The sequence below is a fragment of the Zonotrichia leucophrys genome, chromosome 10 (genome assembly GCF_028769735.1).
Source record: "Zonotrichia leucophrys gambelii isolate GWCS_2022_RI chromosome 10, RI_Zleu_2.0, whole genome shotgun sequence".
NCBI lineage: Eukaryota > Metazoa > Chordata > Aves > Passeriformes > Passerellidae > Zonotrichia > Zonotrichia leucophrys.
This window is the reverse complement of record NC_088180.1, coordinates 16,474,250-16,496,984: the sequence shown is the minus strand read 5'-3', so window position 1 is coordinate 16,496,984 and position 22,735 is coordinate 16,474,250. Positions and strand designations below refer to the sequence as shown.

Genomic DNA, 22,735 nt, shown 5'->3' with positions numbered 1-22,735 from the left:
CTGAAGACTCTGGGGTTCAATTTCTGCCTCGCTGTTCACATCACCTTGTTTTTACCCCCAGATACCTCTGGGACAAAGAAGTTCTCCCACAACCTGCCAGACAGAGCAGTGGTGAGCTGAAACACCAACATGTGTGGCTGAAAGCCCAGAGCCAGGCAGCTGTAGGGGATCAGGGAGATCTCTCTGCTTTCCAGGGTAACCAATCCCACCTGTGCTGAGCCCACTAGAGGGCTCAGATCCACGTGGTGGGCGCTGAGGGTAAGGTAGAGCTGAGGATGTTGCAGTACAAGAGCTTTTGCAAGTAGAGGATGAAGATTTATGAGATTTTTCTTGCTAACAGAAATCATGAGTAAGTTGAAGTTAGTTCTGCTGCAAAGGTTTTGTGCTTTATCTGGAATAAAACTTGTTTTATAAACATGAGGGTTTAGAAACCTTTTGGCCTTCAAGAGAAAATTGCCTGTTTAGGAGCTGTACCTTTTGTATTGTTATTCAAAAATGTCTCAGTTAATCATTAGTAAAGGCCTTGCTAGCCTGTGTTGCAAATTTCTTTTTTTTTTAAATGCAGCATGTATATAATTTATAAGGTTCCTCTCCACATAGATAAGGATTCATCTTAAATGTCAGGGTGGGGGAGGAAAAGATACATGACCCAGAGGGCAAAAATATTGAGTGCACTGGTGCTGGACTTGACATTCCCCCAGTATTCCCTGTGATAACATCAATCTCAAGGAACCCTCCTGGTATAGATACAGAGCTGCTGTGCTTAATATGTATTTCCAAAGGAATTTCATAGTAATTGAGCATTAAATGATGTCCACTTATTGTAGTGTTACTGTTTTTATTAAAAATTATAAATGGGCTGTAGCAGAACAGAATACACCAGATTCACACCACCATCTCTATTAGTCTTTATGCTACAATTGTCATTGGCCAGCTTTACTGCATTATTTTTAGGTGGTTCATAATTTCCCTAGCTGATCAAATGAAGATTTGTGAGCAAAGAAAGGCACTGGCTGATTTCTGTAGTGCCACTGATTTTTATTCTCCTTGTTTCACAGAACACACTTGAAAACCTCCCAGTGTCTGTGATGAGCACCTGGAGGAGCTGGTGTGGCTGGAGCACGTGGGCTGCACTGGGAATCCCAGCCTGTGGAGACAGAGATGCCAGAGCTGGCCTTGGGATGGCCCTGCTGGATGTCAGGTATGAGCTGGGCAGGTGGGATTTGGGGTCTGTGCCCAGTGCAGGGGTTACAGAACCACTACAAACCTGCTGGCACAGGAACCACTGACCTGAGGCTGCCTGAAGGGAACGGGGCTCAGTTTTGCAGCCAAAGAAGTGCCTGTGTGGGCAGCTGTGTCTCATTGCACAGCATTTGAGTGAAATGGTGGCAGATTTCCATCCGTGGAGATGTTCAAGGCCAGGTTGGACAGGGCTTAGAGCATCCTGGTCTGGTTGAAGGTGTCCCTGCCCGTGGAAGGGCTGGATCTAGAGGATGAGCTTTAAGGTCCTTTTCAACCCTAATCAGTCCATAAATCTATGAAATATTGGCATTTCCCTTCTCTACAGACAATGGTTCTGGTACAGGGTACCAAATCACCCACTCACACAGCCTCTCCTCACTGGGGGTTTCAAACCTTTTCAAGTTTGAAGAACAAAACTAAAGTAAATGTGATCAAAGTTTGGTTGAGTTTGTGGGGAATGTTGGTTATTTCACCTTGCTACTTTGTGTTATCTGGGGATGTTTGCACATTACAAATTGCTGAAAAATAGGTTAACTGAAAAATGGTTTCTAAGATTGAAGGGAATACGGTTTGAAAATTGAAAACTGATGTTTATTTGCAAAATTTGACCCAAATATGTTAATTATTTTAGCCCTCCCAAGATTATAAAAGAGGTCATTAGGTGTTCATAGCAGAAATGATGTTATAGAACATTGCTACTCTATTTTATTGTCAATAAACTACAAATAATGAGTCTGCAAGAAACAGAAGGGAGACTGTGAATGGAAGTTATGGCAAGATTCATTATTTTTGTGTTTGTTCTTGAGGCTTGAAAGAAAGTGCATGTGTGGCTAGAAATACAGCTCCTTCTGTTCTTCAGTCAAGTCTGGTGTGGTAGCATTTACCTCTTACATATATGTTTTATTGGATTTTGATGCATTATGTAGTTCAGATTAGTGTTTTGGCTTTTTAATTAGCAGGAATTTACTATGGCCTGTTTGCTGCTGGTCTCTGCATTATCTGTAGAACACAGCCCATGGGAAGATGACCAGGAATGCCTAAAACCTTGTACAAAGCATTAAATGTTTTTTTTGTATAATGAAAAAGAGAACAAACACTCACACCAACACATGAGTTTCTGTGAACTTTCTGGAGTTTTCTTACAACTCAAAAAGGGAAATGCCTGTCCAGGCATTGGAAATGAAGGAAGGTATTTTCTGACCATGGGAGAGTTACAAATGCATCCCTATCTTTGCCCTAATTGTTTATTAATGCAGCCAGTGCTCACACAGCCCCTGCTCCTGCTGAAAGCCACAACTGTCCTGTGTGCTCTGGTTTGGATATGAAGTGACAGCAGTTACACAGTCTCACTCCACAGACCAAACTTTTCACACAGCTCGGGTAGAAATGAGCCCCTGGGGACTCAGGATGCTGCCAGAGCTCTGTGAGAGTCCGTGATGGCAAAGCCAGCTACCAGTTGTTAATCCCAACACATCATAGGAGACACTTTCTATCTCCTCCTGTAATGTTAATGCAGCTGGAATTCCATAAATCAAATCTCAGCAGTAAAAAGGTTAATAAGTTTACACTATATAATTGAAAGCCATATTGGTGATTAAAAGGATTTTATATATCAGTTTTCTGGGTCACCAACTAATTATTTTTGGTGGCCTGTAATAAAACATAGCACCATAGGCAGATAGAGGCTGTAATCACATAATGTATGAAAAAAAGCATTCACATTTATTTGAGATGAGGTTGTGTGCACCAGCTTGTTGAACAGCCTTTGAGGCATCTCTCTCCTAGTTTGGAGACAATGGGAGAAGTTGCATGTTCTGTGTGGTTGGTGAGGTTCATCCCAAGTTGTTGGGTTGGGTTTTGAGGTCTGGCAGTGTCTCTCCAGAGCTGAGCCCAAGGGAACCAGCTGTCACCTGTGATGGAAAGGTTCTGCAGAGGCACTGGGGATCAGATTGCTATTATAATTCATTTTAATGCATTCTGCACATACTAATCATTTATTGGAACAGGATCTTCTGTAATAGGGACATGACTAGCAAGAGACAGAGACAATTGATCATCCTTGCCCAGAAAGGGTAGTTTAAAAAACAAACAAAACCCCCTCCCTTCTGTACAAGGGGCAGGTGTGAGTGCATGTATGAGGGATTGGGTATTCAGTGTGGAGATGGAGAAAAATTGGGCCCAAAGCTTACATTGAAATCTCTACAGGAAAAAGGAAACCTTCTGTACAAGGGGCAGGTGTGTGCATGGGCATTGTGCATTCAGTGTGGAGAGGGAGAAATTCTGAACTCAAAACTTGAATTCAAATTTCTACTTTTCTATCAAGGTGAAATGCCCTTTCTGGAGCCAGAAATTCAAGCACAGACATTCCAAACTCATGCCTCTGTTCTGCAGGTTGTGTGTTTTTAGTGCATTTCTCAGATTGCATCCAGAAGCAGCTGAGGGCAGGGGCAGATGTGGGGTGTGCAGGTGGATTTGCAGGGGGGGGATGTTTGCATAAATAATTCAAAGGTCACTTCTGTAGTCTCTGGGACTTCCTGTGGTCCTGTGTGAGGTGACACAACCACAGCCCCTCTAATGGGTAAACAATCCACTGCTGGTCTCTGTTTTGCTTGGTGAGCAAAGGGCACAATGCAGTGAGTGTTGGGCACACCGTTCCCATGGTCAGGGCAGGATCTGAGATGTGACCAAAACAAATGACCTGATGTTCAAATCCCTCCTGGACATGCAGAGCCACTTTAGGGAGCAGGACCTTCTGTGACAACTGCTTCTGTAATATTTGTTAGATCTTTTGGCTACAGCTCCTTAATTGACAAATCATTAACTCTTGAATGGCCAGTGCATAAAATCAGTGCCATGACATATTATACTGTAACGAGTAAAGGTTCAAGTCCTCTGCCACTAAAATAATTTGCTTGTCATCTCCTATATCTAAATAGGAACTTTTTCTGCACTGAAAAGACCATATTTTTATTCAAATGAAGCTCTTAATGTGTTTCCTAGCAGCATAGCTACAGGGTGTGATACTCAGTTTTAAACACAGGCTGGGGAGGTTAAAAGTGGAATGGCAGTTGGGTGAGTAATGGCCTGTGAGTCAGATGCTAAACTTGACTTGACAACCTCCGTGTCGCCACCAAGTCAGAAGTCATTCCTGTGACATTTTTGAGGGTAAAGAAGTAAAAAATAAGCTAGTAGTTTCCACTGGTAGAAGGCCATATCCTGGCCCTCTGAACAAAGACTGACAAGGGGGAAAGGTAAGCAGCAGCCATAGTGCAAATAAGGAAAATGAGAATATAAATTGCACTCACAGTTATAGGTGGATATCTACACAACTGTAGAAAATTGAAATACTCCAGGTGTGCCCCTCTGAAGTTCAAAGGAAAAGCATTGTGGTTAAAGGGTCTGAATGCTGGGAGGGCTGACCTGTCTGATGCTGAGCAGGCTTCCTCCCAGGGCTCTTTGCAGCTAGAACTTGGTTAGGTTTGCTTTGACCAATCTGGGGCTAAGAGAGCCAAATAACACTTCTGCAATCTGCTGCTGTTCCAGGCTGGAACAGCAGAACTGCTCGCCTTGCTATCACTGTTCAGCCTTTCTCTTTGGAGAGATTTTTGTCACTGGATTGGTAATATCAGGAAGTTGTTATTTTTTCACACATAATCAGCAGCAGAGAGTGCACGGTCCTGTTCCAGCCTCCAGGTGCTTAAATACGTCTTTGTTAAAATTGACAAAGAGAGTGAGAAGGGAATGGAAAGAGATGACGAGGTGACCTTGACAAAGCCTAGTGCTAAGGGAGAGCATGGGAAAAGAGGGATTTCATGGCTATCCTGGGAAAGAGCTTCTGCCTCTGACACACACACAGTCCAGTTCTTCTGAAGAAAAAAATCACAACAATATCTAGAGGGAAATAGCATATCCTGTTTGATAGCACTGATAGAGATAACAAAAAGGAATTTGAGCATCTGCTGGTTTTAGTTCACTCTTTGTGACATGCATAGAGTGGTGTCCTCTGGATGGGGCTTCTGGGTGATATATTTTAGGTAGCACAGGCAAGGAAGGGAGGATCCAACAACTATTCTGTATCTGACCTAGAACAAGAGGTCAGGACCATAATATGGCCTCTAGTACTACTTGTCACTGAAATCCTTTCACTTCACGCCTTATTGCATAAGTTCAATATACTTTTGGGCTAAAGCTCTCCCCAGCACTTAGCTCTCTAAACTCCCTACTCAGCAGGTGGCTTATTTAAATGTGGCTGTCAGCTTGGCCAGTGGCCAGAAGCAAATGGCTCGATGCTGAACCGCAGTGTTTGGGTTTAATCCTGCTCTGCTCCTGCCAGCACAATCCTCCTGGCTCCGGTGGGGTTGTGTGGGGTACAAGTGAGTGCAATATAGGGCTGTCTGCTCAACTGTTTGTCAAATAAATCTATGGCCAGTGGCTTGCATTATGTCAGCTAAACATTTGCCTGGCACTTTTGCGTCTGCGAGCCAAGGAGGAATTCTGGGTTGTTTGAAATGAAAACCATCATTGTCAAGTCTCACTTAACCAACAAGCGTTTCTTCCGTCATGTGTAAGTAACTTATTTTGCAGCCCACAGCCTCGAAGAGGAAATGTAAAGTTTTTTCTAAACATCCAGTGCAAATGGGGATATTAGCTGCTTAACTGATTCTTCGAAATTTGGGACTTATGACTGAGCAGGTGAGATGGAGGGAGAGGGGAAGCACATGGTTTAAATTAAATATATGGAGAAAAACTGCCAAATGATAAAAATATATTTTAAAAGTAAGCAAACCTGTTTTCCCTCTGCCTCTCCATTAAATGTGTCAGGAAAGGGCCTTTACAACTAGGTGGTAATTAGAGAGGAAAAAGCAATGCTGTCAGAGCAGTCAATCTATCACATCCTCTACTGCCTAAATGTTACCAGCAATTAAACAAGTTAGTAGGGGAAAAGCTTGACAAGCAAGTTTTATCACCGAATCATCTTGGTGGCAAAGTATGTGGGTGCTCTGATTAGATTCCTCTGTGTAACCCCAAAGATTTAAAATCCAGCCCCAGGAATGCACATTCAGACCAAAGAGACTATTTTCTTTCCCAGACTACCCAGGCGCAGGGAAGATTAGAATGCTAAAAATAAAACAACCTTTCCCACCTCCCCCTTCCTCTCCCCTCCAAAGTCAAATCTGTCCAGGTTGACTGCTCCATTAAATTCAAGAACAAAAAGTTATAAATTGAGCATAGGGAGAGCAGTGCCTTTTCTTAAAGTGATGTTTCCTCGCCTTAATGGATTTAGCTATGGCAGGGAGTCAGAGAGAAGCTGTCTTAACTAAATCTTTGACTGATTATGCATTTTTTTTCTATTCATACAAGATAGATTCATCATTCCAATTTGTCAAGCTGGCGAAGTTCCAATTAATTACACCAGGAAAAGCTCAAGCTGCATTAGGCCTCTGTCAGGCCTAATCTAGTGCTTCATTTACTGGAGCCCCAAATGAAGAGATATCAGAGGTGTTGTTCCTCTTGGTACTTAATTTGATGAATGCCCTAGCAGCACGATCGGTGGCAGAGGTGTGTATGTGTGTGTCTCTTCATCAGCCACCTCTGCTGAAGTCGTCATGCTTTCTCTACTAATTTGAGGGCTCATCTGTATACTGGATGTTTTTTTGGAAGGCCTATTCTTCATCGATGTGCCAAAAGGTTTCTTCTGTGTGTGTGCATGTGTCTGGGTGCCTTTCCAGATCTGCAGGACCCGATTCTGAGCTCGGTGCTGTGATGAGCTGGGTTTCAAAGCCTTGTGTGTGTGAATGTGAAGCAATATCAGTTAGACGGGATGCTGCAAAGGGCTGTGAATTTTGACATCCCTGTTGCATGTTTGCTTCGCACATTGCTCATAAGGAAGTCAGGGTTATCATCTGTGTCCACTGTAAAGAAGTGTTCAAAATCCTTTGAGTTTGCTAAATGGATTTGAATCTTTGATATAAATATATATGTGCCCCATCAACACAGGGAAGGAGTATATAAAGGTACAGATAGACTCTGACACCACACTGGTGGGCTGCTATTGACTATATACATCCTATGCTAATTCTTAAATATTTTACAGTAAAGACACTATGGACCAAGAACATATGTTTCTTTTCTGCGGCACTTTACGTATGAATTATTCAGCATAAGGTGCCAGAATGCCAATATGTTTAGCTTACTTTTGGCTTTTAACCACTGCTGTGATTAAAGATGTAACTGCAGCAGTGCTGTCACTTTGCACGTAGGTTTAGGTGTCTCAGAAAGGAGGAGGCATTAGCCAAGAGTAAAGTAGCTGTGTACTTTGGCTGAGTAAAATGCTAAAAGTCTTCACTTGCCAGCAGTTCCCATGCTGGGTTCCTGAGTTTATTTTCCACTGCCTGTGTTTGAGGGACTGGTGTGTGCAATGATGATTTTTAATGGCAGCTATCAGACATGCATATGGTGCTCAGCAGGAGCCCGTACTCAGAGCAAGCAAGGAGAGAATTGATGCTCTGATGGCTGCACTACGACAACTCTGGAGACAGTTTGGACCTCAACTGATGCTCATTTTTGGGAGTAGGGTCTTTGTATCTGTTAATACATCAAATTTAATACATCAAATTTGCATCTGCCATTAGTGTGTCAAAATGAGATAAGCTCAGTTGTAGGGCAACAGGGATAACACCCTAAATCTTGTCTAAGGTGAGATTTTTGTAAGCATTTCTCTTTTGCTTTGGGACAAAATCAAATAATGATTTTTAAATCTCCATGGGAAATTTTGAAGAGACAGACTGTGGTAATGATCCTTTTAATTCTACACAAGAAGTCTTTTGCTGGACTTATACATTTGAGATTGGTTCTTAAGTGTTCTGCTTAAAAAGTCACTGAGGACCAAAACCATATGTTTCTTTTCTGCAGTACCTTATGTATGAATTATTCAGCATAAGGTGCCAGAATGCCAATATGTTTAGCTTACTTCTGGTTTTTAGCCTTATGTTTTGTGTTAAGCAGGTTGTTTAAACTCACCTGTTGAACTTGAAATAACTAAAAGCCTTTGTGTAGTCTGGGCCAGACAACAGTGAGCTCTTGTAGTTTCCAAGGCTCTGGGCTGGGCCCTTGGTTTTTGTATTTGTACCCATGTGCCATAGGCTGCCTTTGCACCTGGCAGTTCCTTTACATTTGCTGGTATTTGTCTCTGTTACAAGGCTGCTGGAGTGTTTTGTGAGTGGTTTCAATGTATATTAATGCCAGTAGGTACCTGAGGCTGTCCAGAGCTGTCAAGAGCAATGTACCCATTCTAGGCAGAGATTGTCTTGACTGGCTCTTTTTCATATGCACCACTAAGGTGGGGTTGGAGAGAGATGGTGTTGTTTCTCTGTCCTTTAGAGAAATGGGAAATGCTGTTTTGTCCTTCTGCTGAGGAGGCACAAAGTTGGAGGCTCAGTGGCCATGGGCTGCCTTTTCCTATTGTTGTGTGCTGATTTACCTCAGGGCTTAGCAGAAATGTGTCCCTGGAGCTGTGCTGGACTTGTGCTGTTACAAATTAAAAGTAACAGAAGGAATTGCACATGACATACTACCAAAGATCATATTCACCTGTGCTCTCCTTGCTCTGGCACCAAGATGAGGTTCATTCACTGCTAAAATCCCACTTAACCTTTGAAAATGCAGCCTACACAGTGCAATCATCTCACTCAGTGGCCTAAGAGTCCATCAGGACTCTGATGACTCCTGAGCCATTTAGACAAGACAGAAGTGATCTCTTATGGACACAAGAAGTCCTGGAAAGGCCATAATCCAACAGAAATTTCTCTCTGCAAGGACGTGACCCTGAAAGCTAAAACTGTTCCTTGGTTCTCAGTGCATGTTCATCTGCATCCAACACTGAATGCAAACTCTGCAGTAGTTTGGGTCATCATATGAGCATCTGTCTCTGAGGAATGATTACAGATGATGAGTTATTACCTTTAAATAAGGGGTAATTAATGCTTTCCACTCTGGCTTTAATGAAAGGATTTCCTGATGGAGGCAAGGGGGAAACACAAGGAATATATTGTATCAGTAATGCCCCTTTGGGAGTTGTTGGCACAGTCTATGGTTAACAATTTGGAGTAACAAATAAATGTGGGCAACTTGTGATATATGTATGGAAGAATAAGTGTCAAATTATTCATTATGAATTATTCTGCCAGTTCTAATAATAACCCAGCTGTTGAGGAGGAAACGAAAGCTAGATCTGTCAGTGCAGACAGACCCTTTTGCAGTAATTCTATCTCTTTCAAATGGAAAAATATAAACTTCCTCTGAGAACAGAAAATTAGATAAGAGAAAAAGAATGGGATCCCTGCTCCAAATTAATTTTTTTTAGCTTAATGCACACTAATGGATAATAAAAATGGTTGATTAATGAACAACCGGCACACCAACCAGCTGAAAAAATACATTTTGGCAGTCAGCACTTGCAAAATCCATAGGTTAAAGACAAATTCAACCTCTGTCACTGCTCTCACAGTGGTCAGGTGCCCTTAGCAGGGAGGAGTGTTCTCATGAAGAAAGGCAGACTGTATGTGTGTAGATACACACACATTGCCAGCTGTGCCTTTGGGCAGGTTTTGGGACACTGTGTTTACATGTAATACCTGGAGAAACTTGATTGAGTAGCAAACCAGTGTCTGGCAACAAGGGAGAAAATCTGGGACCTTGGGATCAGTCCCAAGGCACATCCACAGGTTGCCATATGACTTCAGTTGGGATCTTGTTCCCTTCTTGAGCCTTTTCTCTTCCCTGTTCAGAGAAGGGGCTGAAACATCTCCTGTTAGTGGTTACAAGCTGCTTTCTTCCTTTTAGATAATGACAGATATAGATTGTACTTTTTGAGACGATGATGCAATTAATTCCATTTGTATCAACCTTGATGCCATTTGTGAGGAGTGATGAGTTGAGCCACCAAAGGCAAAATTCAGCAGGGTCCCTGGATTTGGTGATTTGGTCCCAGTCTCAAGGCATCAAAGGAGATTTTGCTCAGCTTTTCTAACTCTCAAGACAGTTAGCACAGCCTGAGCCAAAGCCATCAATCTGAAACTATGTGGGTCAAAAGAAAATAATTAGAATATTTTTTGTGGGGCTTTGTCATTTTTGAATACATATGTGGGGGAGAAAAAAAATATCTCTGCTATGTGATGCTTGCTGAGGTTTAACACTTGCATGCCAAAGGGTCAGACAACATTAATACTCCTTTACTGATGGACTCTTTTCTAAAATATTAATAAACTCACCTGGCAGCCTGTATGTCATTCCTGCTTTGCCTCTTGCACACTGTGCTCACATCTGATTAAAACGTGAGCTGTCCAGGGCAGGACCCGTGTGTTCAGTGCTGGCTTGCTTACTGGTGCTATTATAAATAATTAAGATAATTATCCAATGTGTTTATGGCAACTGACTGCTTTGGGTCAGCTTCTCTGAGGACTCCTGTCATCAATGAAAATTTTGCAAATGGAAGGGTTTGCAGACTCCAGTGCCAAAGATGGATTACCTGGAAGCTTTCAGAGCAATAAACAATGCACTTTCCATTTGCCTCTCCATCCTGTATGGAAATGATCAGAAACTGTAATTTTACAGTGCAAGTAAATGAGAGGCATCAACAGCATGAGTGAGACGGAGGCATTGTCTTTCCTGATGCCAAATCCCAGAATATTAAGAGTTTGCCAAAGGCGTTTCAGAGATAGTTTTCCTATGCTCATCAATAATTTAAAACATTCCCAAGTCTCCTCTGCGTGGCTCGGAATGAGAGCTGAAGGCACGGATGTCAGAAGGCAGAGTGACTCCCAATTAGTCAGGTAGAGTGCTTTCCTGTTGACTCAGCCAGGGCAAGGGTAGCTATAAACCCCAGCCTCACGTCCTTATAGATTCCTTAATAGTTTTTTCTCCTTTCAATCTGTGGTAATTTGCAGGAGATGAGTGGGCAGTGCAGTCCCTAATCCACCGGGGTGCTCATTAGTGCCAGGGAGAAGCACTGGGGCAGGCAGGGAACTTGGGGGGTGAAGCTGCTGACAGAAGATGGGCTGGGGAGTCAGCACCATGTTGTGCATGAGCCAGACCCAAAAATAGGGGGCAGCTTTTAAAACCTGCTGGGAGCCATGGTCTGAATGGTGGGCATTGCCAGCCAAGGAGAATTTGCTGTGATGCCTTCTAAACTTGTAAGGATTGATTGTTCCATCTATGTGGAGTTTTGAGGAAGTGATGGGGTTTTGTCCTTGCACACAAGGCTGGGTCCCATTAGAACTTTTTTGGTGTCATGCAGAAAATTGCTTGTGGGGCCCTAAAACTGGGCCGTGTGAAGGAATTGCCCTGAATCAGCCAATTTGCAGCAGCTCTGTGGCTGTGTCTATCTGGATGTGTCATAAAACTCCTGAATGTCCTATCTGACCAGGCTAAACGTGTTTATTTACCACACAGCTTATTGTGCACTAAACTCATCCACATGGCAGGCAATTTTCTAGTGCTTAGGCCACGATTTGACCCAGCTGCCATGGAGAAGGCTATATTAAGTCCAGCTGATCAGGGCTGTCTCCACAGTGGAACAGGAAATTAGCCTCTATAGCAATGTGACTCTGTCAGCTTTTTTACGCATTTCACACAACTCATTTCCTATAATGTGCAGCTTTTTCCTACCGTTTTTTTCCCTGCTGTGAGTAATATTATTTTGATATTGCATTCCCCAATGTGGTATTCAAATCTTGAGCTGACACTAATTATGTGTTATTGTTTTTTATTCTTTAAAGTTTTCTCCTGGCATTGCTGACTGCACCTGTTTATGCCTTAGTGTCTCTAACTGCATGTGATTCCATCCAAAACATGCTGGTTCTTTGCACTTGGTTTGGCAATTGTATTTTGCAGCACACTTCTACATTTAATTGCAGCTTTGCAGTGCTTGTCTGGCCCAGTGGCAGTGCTTGACTGAATCTTTCCTTCTTTGAAAAAAAAAGTGGATTACTCAAAGCTGTGGAGATCATATTTTTAAAGAGTTGGCTACTAAGAAAAAAGTTACAAGTGCCTTGAAAAGAGACATTTTAGCGATTAGAGGAGCTCTGGAAAACTGCAAGAGAAGAGAGAATGAAGGAGATGGGGTTGCAGTGAAGTGGGGATTTGTTTCCCCCTGTAGGCTCACGTTCCAGCAGTGACTTCAGCCATCATGCAGATATTATTGCCCAGGCCCTGAGTTCTTATTGTATCTTTATTATATCTGGATAAAATTGGGGATCTCATTCCAAGAGGAACAGATCTTCAGCTCCACAACTTGGGTTTTCAAGGACTGGGGTGTTCTCAGTGGTGCAGGGATGCAAGAGGTGAGGCAGTGTCCAACATGTGGATTGGGCTGTGTGGGCAAAACCACTCAGGGGTTCACATCAGCTCCTAGGTAAGGCAATTCACTCATCTAAGACTAAAATCAGATATTTGGTGCTCCAGGTCTTGTTCACTGTTTTTGTTAAGATGACAGAATTCAGCCAGCTGCAAAATATGGTTTGATGTTCAGTCCCTTTGTCCTGCATCCTCAAACTCCTATGGAGCTGTGTGATCCTTGGCAGGGCCAAATTCTCACCCAAATCACACTGCTTTGGGTCTAAGACAGCTCCTCTGCACTGCAAGGATTTGATCCCTGCTGTAGAATGCCCATGTGCCTGTGCTTTGTGCCTTGGATTGTACTGATCAGCTGGCTGGAGAGCTGGTAATATGCCACTGGCCTGTGGCTTAATGCAGGAATTACTGGAAGCAGCAATCTTGGAGTGCTTTTTATGAGGATAACAAGGCTTTTGCAGACATAAAAAGCAGGAGAAATGCTTATTAGTTATGGGGAAGGTGAAAGGCTTAGAAAACTGATTAGTGTAGCAGTGTGGTCAGATTGAAATGAAAGCTCAGTGGCATAATCGTTAATTGGGTGCTTACTTACCTACTAATTTGAGCTTGGATGTCAGCAGTACTGCACTTCATCTCAAACCAGAGGTCAGGCTTTAATGCTACATCATAAATTACGTAAAGGCACAACACTAACAATTAGATAATTATGGAGACCCATGCTGTTGCAATTTAACTGGGCAAGTTCAGGGCAATCATGACAGGAATAGTGCTTAACCCTGAATCTGCTGCCTTTCTTTCAACCTGACAGCCAAATGTATGTGGCTGAGGAGGTACCCAGCTGTCTGGCAGCCCACAGGTTAAAAGCATCTTCCCCTATTAGTCAGATTCATCAGATGGCCCGGGCGAACTCTGAGGCAATATTGCAAAAACATTAATTATGGTTCAGAAAGAAAAGCCTGCATTTCAGTCTGCAGGAGCTTCTGGGCAGGGTGCAGCAGTCAGAACAGTTTTTGTGTTCAAGGCACTGTTGTGGTTTTTCATTTGTTTCTAAGCCAAGCCTATATATATATCTTTGGTTTGTTTACTTAGCCCAAATAAACCACCAAGCCAAAAATAAGTTTATCTGCAGGGATCTCTTTCCATGCTGCCCAGGGCAGACCCAGCAGATCTCCCGTTTGCAGCTCTGGAGCCATTCCAGTGCCCACACTTGTCTCTGCCCAGCTGCAATGCTGCTTTCTGGGTCACTGCAGAGCAGGGACAAGGCCCCTGCAGAAAGTGGCTTTTTCCCAGCTGTTTTCCTGCTCCAGCCCTGCTGCAAGGCACTTTGCCCACCTGCAGCCTCTGGTGGCTCCTGCCTGCCATTCCCAGAGCATTCAGCATGGATCCTCTGGCTGCCCACCATGGGGCAGAGAGTTTGGATCCAATGCTGGATGTTTGAGCGTTCAACCCACAGGGAAGAATGGGAGATGAGGGTGGAAAACCCCAGTCAGGTGACTGAAAAGTGACTGACAGTGGGATGAAATTAATAACATACAGATCCTGAGTTGTTTGGCCATTTGGCCACGTGGTTTTAGACACGAGCAATGTACCCTCATTGAGAAACATGTAATGAACAATGATTTCTGTGGGGTCTTAGAAGCCTACAGACTTTATTTGATTTGGGCCTGGGACTTTTTCTAGTGCTGTCCTTTTACTTTTGTTCCTGATCCTTTTGGTAATCAGGTAAATTGTTCACACTGTGATATTTTATTACCTTTGTAAACATTGGGGTTTTTTCTGTGCTTGGCCAGGGCTGAGTAAACTCTGTGCATGAAAAAAAAAACAAACCTGCCCACTGCTGTCATTTTGGCACCATTTTCCTTATTCAGGGCATTTTTTATAATCAACAGAAAACATGTCCTTGAGGAAATATCTCCTATTAATAGGAATGGTGTCTTATGGTGTACTGTGCAGTGTTGTATGCTGACATTTTCATTTTTGGGTTGAGGGACTGTGTGCTTTAGATTTAGCCATGTTTTGCTTCAGCCTTGGTAGGTAAAATTCCTTCAGGTGCTAAGTGTGTTATAAAAGTGCTAGGAAACCCTTAGCAGTGGCACATTTCTTTGAAAAATAATCTTATAACCTTTATATATGTGCTGCAACATAGCATGGTCAAGTAATGACACATCTGGTTACCTATTATTAAGGGCTGAGTTATGGTATGCTTTTTGTTTTAATTAGTTTGTGATAAACAAAAAACTCAGGGGCTGTTCTGCTCTGGTAGTTCTCATTTTTCCTGCAGCCTTCCCTGCCCTTATGGGTTTATTAGTGTAGAAAAAGTGCCATGTTGTACTCGCAATGTCTAGACTGCTGGGGTAGACCAGGCAGGAGGCTTGGTCTGAACCAATTGTCCATCATGTGGTGCTGGGGAGCTCTGGGTATGTCAATGTTACATTTAATTTGGTAGCTGCAGGCTGTGTCCATCCCCAAATTCCTCACCAGCCCTCCAGGACAGGCTGTGTGGGTCAGGCTATCCCATTTTGGGGTGCTTTAGAAGCCTGGGGAGAGGACATGAACTAATTTGCTCTTGCTGCCTGATAACTAGACTTTTAAAAATTATTTTTTTCCCTCTGATATCTTTAAAAGAGGAAGACAAAGCTAAATTCTGCTGTGGTTGGGCTACACCTGGCTGTGTGAGTCTGAGGGCTGTGAGTAAATGTTACTGGGCTCAGTCCTGCAGTGGCCAGGAGGGCTTTTCTGGCCTTTGGAAAGACAAGTCAGTGCAGAGGCATCAGCCCTCCCTCCAAGCAGTAAAATCAATCCCAGTGTTGGCTGCCATCCTCCCAGCTCTGCCCAGGGCTGATGGGTGCTGGGAATGGCCATGTTACACAGGGTCATGCTGGGTCTGAATCCAGGCCTTAAAAAGCCTTTAATGGGTTGGAAATGATCCTCAGTGCAGGGGACATGCAGGAGCAGCCTGGCAGGCATGTTGACAGTTTTTGCCTCCTAACAAACGTGACACTGCTCTCCTGCAGCACTGGAGGGTTTTTATTGCTGCACATCGTGGCATGAATCCTTTTCCAAAGGGGCTGATGCCTTGGGTCTGTGACAATCTGATCAGCCCTTTGGACCATGACATAAAAATACCAGCAGTTCCTCCTGGCAGGCTTTGCTAGCAAAAACCCATTTTATAAATAAACCCTCTTATGGGAGTTGCAAAAGAAAACTCCATCCTTGAGGCAGTGCAGAGCCAGGGGAGCTGCTGGGCCTGCACGTGTGGCTCTGGGGGCAGCTGCTCACAGCTGGCTCCAGGACACAGCCAGGGACAAACCTCTGCCAGCCCTGGAAACTTCACTGCAGGGTTTGGTTGCTCTCTGGAAGCTGCAGCTGCTGGCTGCAAGAGAAGGAACTAGAGTTGCAGCTCTCCCTTCAAAAGGCACAAGTTTCTGGAGCAGAGAAGGAAAGCTGAGCAGCATAAAGCAAGTGTGCCCTCAAGGTTCAGGAAGCTGAAGGTGAATGAAAGGCACCTGCAGTGATTTCTTTTAGAAGGATCACTTGATGTTTCACCTTTTCATGTGGCTCCCTGACACTGGTGTCAGGACTTTTGCATCCTTGGAGCTGGTGCCAGTGTTCACAGAGCAAAGAGCAGAGGCTGGTGCTGTGGTTCACTTATCTGGGCAGGATCCCAGGCAAATGTGACAGTGAAGTGCTGTGCCTGAAGCAAATCAAATGTTTGCACTGTGGATTAAAGGCAGAGTGGTGATGAAGTGCTTAATTCTCACATAGCTTGGTGCACCACAGCCCTGGTGCCCAATCATGGGCTTGATTCTTTACCAGGCAATAAACATCCTGGCCATGCCTTACTTATATCCCTTCCCTCTCACAGAAAATATCCATAAAGTTAACATTCATCACTCTGTCTTTAGATCACTCCCCCTGTAGTGTGTTGGTGCTGATTGCCATGGGATTTACTGCTGGTGGATTGGGGTTGAACTGAAGAATCACCTTGGAGGCACAGGCAGGCCGAAACCTAAATCTTGTTCTCTGCTTCTTGGGAGAGCAAAGATGTGATTTCCACCCAAACTGGCTGTGCCCCACAGGGCCTTACCTGACAGGTTATGCCAAAACTCACATTTTGCTCCCAGGGGCAGTGCAGCATTTCATCCCGTCCATCCAGTCCAGATTCCACCACTGCACACAGCTGGAGCTGGGACTGGTCTCCAGAGGGCTCCTGTATACAAATGAGCCTCAATAAGAGTGCAGTAACCCTGGCTAGAGTCCTGGCCAAACCCCTCCTGTGGTACAGGCTCAGCTCCCATGGCTCTGCAAAGCCTCACCCAGTGCCTCAGAGTTCAAGGTCAGTGGACTAGTTTGACTTACACAAAATCTTGGTACTTTAGAACAATTGCTTGCTTGATAGAAAGCTCTGTTTTATGTGGACAGTCTCTCTCTTCACTGGATATTTGCTTACAACTTTAACCAGTTGGCCTTCAAAAATCTGAAAATAATGTTTTCTTGCAGAACCAAATTCTTTATCATGCATAAAGCAGAGATGTACTACTGTACACCAGTGTGTGACTTAAATGTGCACTGATTTTCCAAGTGAGCCTCCAATAAGGAAATCCCATCACATTGTCATTTACTTACAGTTGCGATGCTGCATACACTGAAATTGAAGTTTCCTTTAAGAAACTTGGCTCTATGAAGCTTTTTTATGGTTAGAATCAGTAACAGCAGTGCTGTTTCTAGCAGTGCTACTGCTCCATCTGTGACAGAGGGAATGAGGAATGTAAACTGGACTTTGGTGCCCAAATGGAGTAACTGCATGGCCTGAGAGAACAAATTCTGTGTTTTGGTGGTTCCGCTGCCTCTGAATCAAAACTCTCCTGACTGGTCTTGCCAGGCTGGGACTGGAAGTCAAGCAACATCATCATTTGGGGCTTGATTTCACTTCTTGGTGATAAAAAAATTAAGAATTCCTATTGCATTAACATTTATTTTTGCTACAAATGACAAAACAGCCCAGCAAAACAGAATCGAATCTTTACAGCTGAGAGATTGAGTAACAAGGGGAAGAAAATGTCAATGCAAGTTAAAGCAAATTTAATAAAGCAAATAAAAACAACATACTGACACTGAAATATAATCTTAACGCTCTGACTGCATCTAACTGAAGGCAGGAAATTCTCAGCTAAGTGTTCCCTCAGCCCTCTTAAATCAGCCCAGTTTGCTTAGGCATTGTTGCACATAAGCGCCTTTATGAGCCGGCCCCAAAACACTGGATGATAATAGGAGCACTAAGAAGATATTTATTTTGTCAGCTGTGTGTTTGGATGTGTCTCTGATGGATGTAGCAGCCCTGATTCTGCAAACCATGGAGAAGCCAGCCCAATGTCAGTTTGTGCTCTCACACTTTGCAGAGTCGAGGTTGTGAGGAAAAGCGTGATCCATGAGGTGGGAATGGAGGCACCACCTCGGTGTCACTGAGGTGCCTCTGTAGATCCCTTAATGCTGCTTTTCACAGGCTGGAGAACAGATATTCACAGAATCTATACTTTGAGGAACCTCCCTTTGCCAGATGAGAGGCTGAGCTCTGAGAGGTTGTGATTTAACACAGAAAAAGTGTGTGTGGCACTGCCTAGACCTGATAGTGCACTCTCAGTGTTTTCCCTGGGTGTTTTCTCTCTGAGATGTCCTCCTCATGGACTGGAAAAAATGAAGAGCTTCAAAACTTGAGGGAACTGCACTCCTCTGCAGGTGCAGAGTAATTTTGGTAGATTTTAGGTAGAACTGAAGGGGGCTCACCATTGGTTTTGGGAACTGAGGGCCTCCAGAGCCAGAATTGCCTGGAGTCCCACTTGAATTGAAGATCTAGGATGAGGGCTGAACCAGGATGGAGTTGCTGCACACACCTGCTTTGGCGCTAGGAGAGGACACTGAGAGGGGTGGTGAGCTTTTTAAGAGGCAAGGCTTGCTCCCTAGCAATCTATTTTTCCCTAAAAAAATTACCAAGGAAAATATTAACCTGGAAAAGGATGATAAAGATTGCCACCTGTGTCTTTTCTCCATCTTTTACCAGAAATCTGGCCCTTAAAATATATTTGGAGTTCTGAATCTTTATTTTTTGTGCAAAAAGAAGGTCTTTCTCACACAAGTAATCCTGTGAAAGCCTTTAGAGTCTGCTTGAGTTGTTAGGTCTGCAGGTCTTCTGGGTGAGATAATATAAGCAATGGTTTGTGCCAAGTGTTTTTGTTCCCCTACCTCTAAGGAGTCAGATCAGCCAAATTTGAACTTCCTGATACTGTTTGCAGTTGATTAAGAAAACACAGATATCAGCCAAGTACATGCCTTGGTTGTTCTTCTCGCTTATGTTCAGAAAATGCACCTAATATTTCTCTTTTAGAAGCAGGAACAAACAGATTTCTTGCCCAGATTTGCCTTGTTGCTGGGTTCCATGTCCAAGGAGCTTTGTCCTGCTTCTGCCTCCCAAGTCCTCATTGCTAGTCCTGACCAGCTCTTTATTGAAGAGCCTTCACAGTCCATATCCATCCTGCTTATCACTCTTACCCAGTATTGACAAATCTATGCCCATTTCTGACAGGCCACAACTAATTGATTTTCTACCAGCCAAGTTTTCTAGCAACACTTTTGCAATATCTGGCCTTATGAGTGCCCCCTGGGCTCAGGGAAAGGTGGGAAGTATCTTCAAAAGGAGCTGTTTTTGTAATATTTAAACTGTAAAAGACAGTGACAGTGACATGGTACCGATCAAAATGTCTGAATTTCTTTTTCTGTTGTCCCAGCTTTTTTTTCTATTTCTCATGCTCATGCTGTGAGATCTGTGGGGCTGGGGCTGACATGTTGTGCAGGCCCCAGAACACTGAGATCTTAATCTGTGCTTAGGGCTCCCACAATGTGTGCAGTTCATGTATTAAACAGTCTCCTCTGCTTGCGTGCAGGAAAATCCAGTAAACCCATCTGGATGCAGCTCAGCCCTGCTTTTTAATTCCTCGCTGGTGGCCCACAGTGTCTGTGATGGGCTGCTGTGGGAAGGCCCTGAGTGCTCCTCCTGCTTCCCAGTGATGTGGGCAGGGTTTGGCTGCCCTGCTGAAAGGGTCAGATGCAAAAATAAATATCAGCACCTTTCTCGCTCCTGTAGTCCCAGGGTAGGAAGCTATTTTCTTTCCTAAAACTCCATTTATTCACTGTAGTAATTCAGGGCCTGACTATTCTTAGCTTTTACCTTTCTGTGTCTGCAGGACCACGGGGCTGGGCCAAATCACAGCATAGCCCCAGTTGTCAGTCATTTTAATAATTATTATTAACCCCCTGCTGATGCTTTTCCACATGAAAGCAAAAGGTTCTTTGGCACTTTTCTTACTTTCCTTTAAAAGATGGAAGGTGGAATAACAAAGTTCTTAATTAGCTGAGCTGGTGTTGAAAAGCTCAGTGTCAGATTTCCAGGTCAGTGTTTGATGGAGGAATGATAGTGGGAAGTGATGCATCGGCATTGATTAAAGAGCAGTGATGAAGCAAGATAAAATTGACATTTCATTCTTCCCAGCTAAAGAAATGTGACTGACAATACTTAAAGGTGAACAGGCTTATTCCTTGAATCAACAATGCAACCTGTGAAAGCATCCATCACAGCAGTCTTTTCTTAATTACTAACATCTAATTAGCCCCAAATCACTGTGGTGCACTGATTACACTAAAAGGTGCCTGCCACTCTTCCTATTTTGGGTATAGCTGAGGAGGGTAAAGGATGTGAAATTAACTGGCACTTCCAATTGTTTCATCTGGAGACCCTGCAAAGAGTCCTCAGCTTTTTTCTGTGTTCTCCATTCCTTGGTCAAACAGAGCAGTAATCCCAGGTGAGTGCTGGATGCTGAGTGGGAACAGCTCCCTGGAAGAACAAGGAAACCCCAGGAGGGGTGTGAGGATACTGCAAAAAGCCAAACTGCTGCCTTTCCTGCTATTAATAATGGAGGGAATTAATATTTTATAGAACTAAACTTGTTATTGTTGGCTTTTCTTTTTCTCACTTTTTTTTTAAATGTAGTACACTTTCAAGCTTCTTGAAAGTAGCAATTTAATGTTTCCTCACTTTAGCATAAGACCAACCCAGCCTCCTTTCTTCAAGCTGACAAAGGGCTCTTGATGATTGTTTCCCATCCCTTAGCTTTTTTCCTCTGAAAGAAACAAAGGGAGTAACAAATACAAATCCCCAAAACCTTCTTTCCTACAAAGGGTCTGGAGTGCAGCTGATGCCTCTGTGAGCGTGTTTGTGCTGCAGAAAAGAGTGTTCAGGGGCTGAGGCTTGGAGCAGCAGTTAAATGCTCATTTTCCAGCTCTGATGGAGTTGAAATACTGCTTGTTGCACCAAGGTGATGAGGACAGGAGGCAAAATCCCAGAGAAGTAGCATCCTTTTATCAGTAGATGGTAGTATAACAACGTGGAAGGAGTGCAGCTGCCCTGAGGTTGTCCCAAGTTCCAAGCTGTTGTACTCGAATCTTAAGTGAAAAACAAGACAAAGAGAGGCAGAGGATAAGTTCAGGCTCCTGTTATGTTCTACTTTTCACCAAATAGTAGTTTACAGCAAGTATGTTTTCATTCATATTTATGCATGGTTTATCTAGAGCAGTGCGAATAATTGATTATTCTTTTTCTCTGGCAGTGCAAAAAAATTAAAAGAAATATTTTTTTAAAGCAAAATTAAAAAAAAAAGTTAGGAAATCAAATAGTAAAAGGGAAGGAGAGCAGGCTTTTGTGTCAAAAAAAGTATTTTATTTTTCTTCAAAACAACTGTTCTATAAGATGCTTTGCTTTGAACGATGATTTGAATCATTTAACATAAAGGAAATTGCCAAGTGAAACAGTTGTAGTTTAGTTCTGGCTTGTACAAGGTAAAATAACTGTTTTTAAACATTACTTCCTTCCCTATCTGTAATGCAAAGAATTTGGTGAAACTGGGACAAGCTTCCCAGAAGATGGTGCTGCCAAAAGTGAAATTTTCACGAAGATGTTTCAACCAAGGCAGTCACCATCCAGGCTCTTGGTCTGGCCATGAATTGTTTGCTGTGAAAATACAAATAAACCAGAATAAACCTGCAGAGGAGCCTTCTCTCTCTGTAAGCTCACATTTGCAGAGCCTTTTAGTTTTGCCTTTTTTAATTAAAAGCAGACTTTTCCTGCATGTGAGCTCGGGGATCCCAGGGGCCAGATTCACAATGTAAATGCACTTAGGCTAAAGAGATCCATATTGATTTGTACCAGCAGAGGATCTGGCCCAGCAGGAGCAAACTCTGCTTTTCAAGGTGGTATTGAATTTATATGTGTTGAATTCTGTGCTTTGGAATTTAAATCAAGGATTTGATAACAAAAAAAATCCAAACAAACAAAAAAAAAAACCAGAAGAGGAGGGATTTGTAGAGATGTGGCATCCACTGATTTCACTCTCTATGTTGTCTGATTAGCAAAAGTGCTGTGGTAGGGGTGATGTTGATGAAGATAAAGGGCTTTTTGGTTACAACTGGGTTCTAATCCAAGCCCTAATCCGTGTATGTGCTAATGGTGGACAAATGACAGTTCTGAGGGGGGAATAGAATCTGTGAGAATTTTAGATTCCAAGCACATTCTCAGTGGGTCTGTAGCTCATTGAAGAGCGGTGCTCTTTTTCTTCACCACCTATTATTTTTTTCTCTCTTTCTCTCTTAAATTTTTCACTGCTAAAAACACATTAGAAATATTATCTATTCTTAAATCCACTCTAATAAACAGACCTGTGAATTAAAAGTAATACTAGAGTGTAAATGTATGAATACTCTGGGAGATGGAGTGTGACCTTCTGTGCAGGGCTGAAGATTTGTCATTTGATTAAAACTTCACTTTTTAAAAGTTTATGCAGTGGGACCTGTAATTTCAGAGCAGGAGCCTCTTTCCAAAGTGTCCAGGACTGGGATTCTGTGACCAAAAGAAGAATGGGGAGGTCTTGATGGTTCTCCAGTGAGAGGGTGGCTCTTTGTGGTGAACCTGGAATTGCAGCCACAGGGGTGTCCCTTCACTATCACAGCAGGACTTGACTTTGTTTTGTGTTACAGAACAGTTTGGGTTGGAAGGAACTTCAGAGATTTAGTGAACATACCTGAGACATGGCTAATTCTG

General features: G+C 43.2%; 1 long non-coding RNA gene across 1 annotated transcript in view; it reads left to right on the top strand.

Moving 5' to 3' along the window:
• Positions 1-258: 258 nt before the first annotated feature.
• The window catches only part of LOC135452526 (uncharacterized), a 37,147-nt gene continuing 14,670 nt past the window's right edge, over positions 259-22,735 (top strand). Inside the window, exons 1-2 of the long non-coding RNA XR_010441643.1 lie at positions 259-349; positions 1,059-1,201. This is a non-coding gene — a long non-coding RNA (uncharacterized LOC135452526). The remainder of the gene's footprint in view (positions 350-1,058; positions 1,202-22,735) is intronic.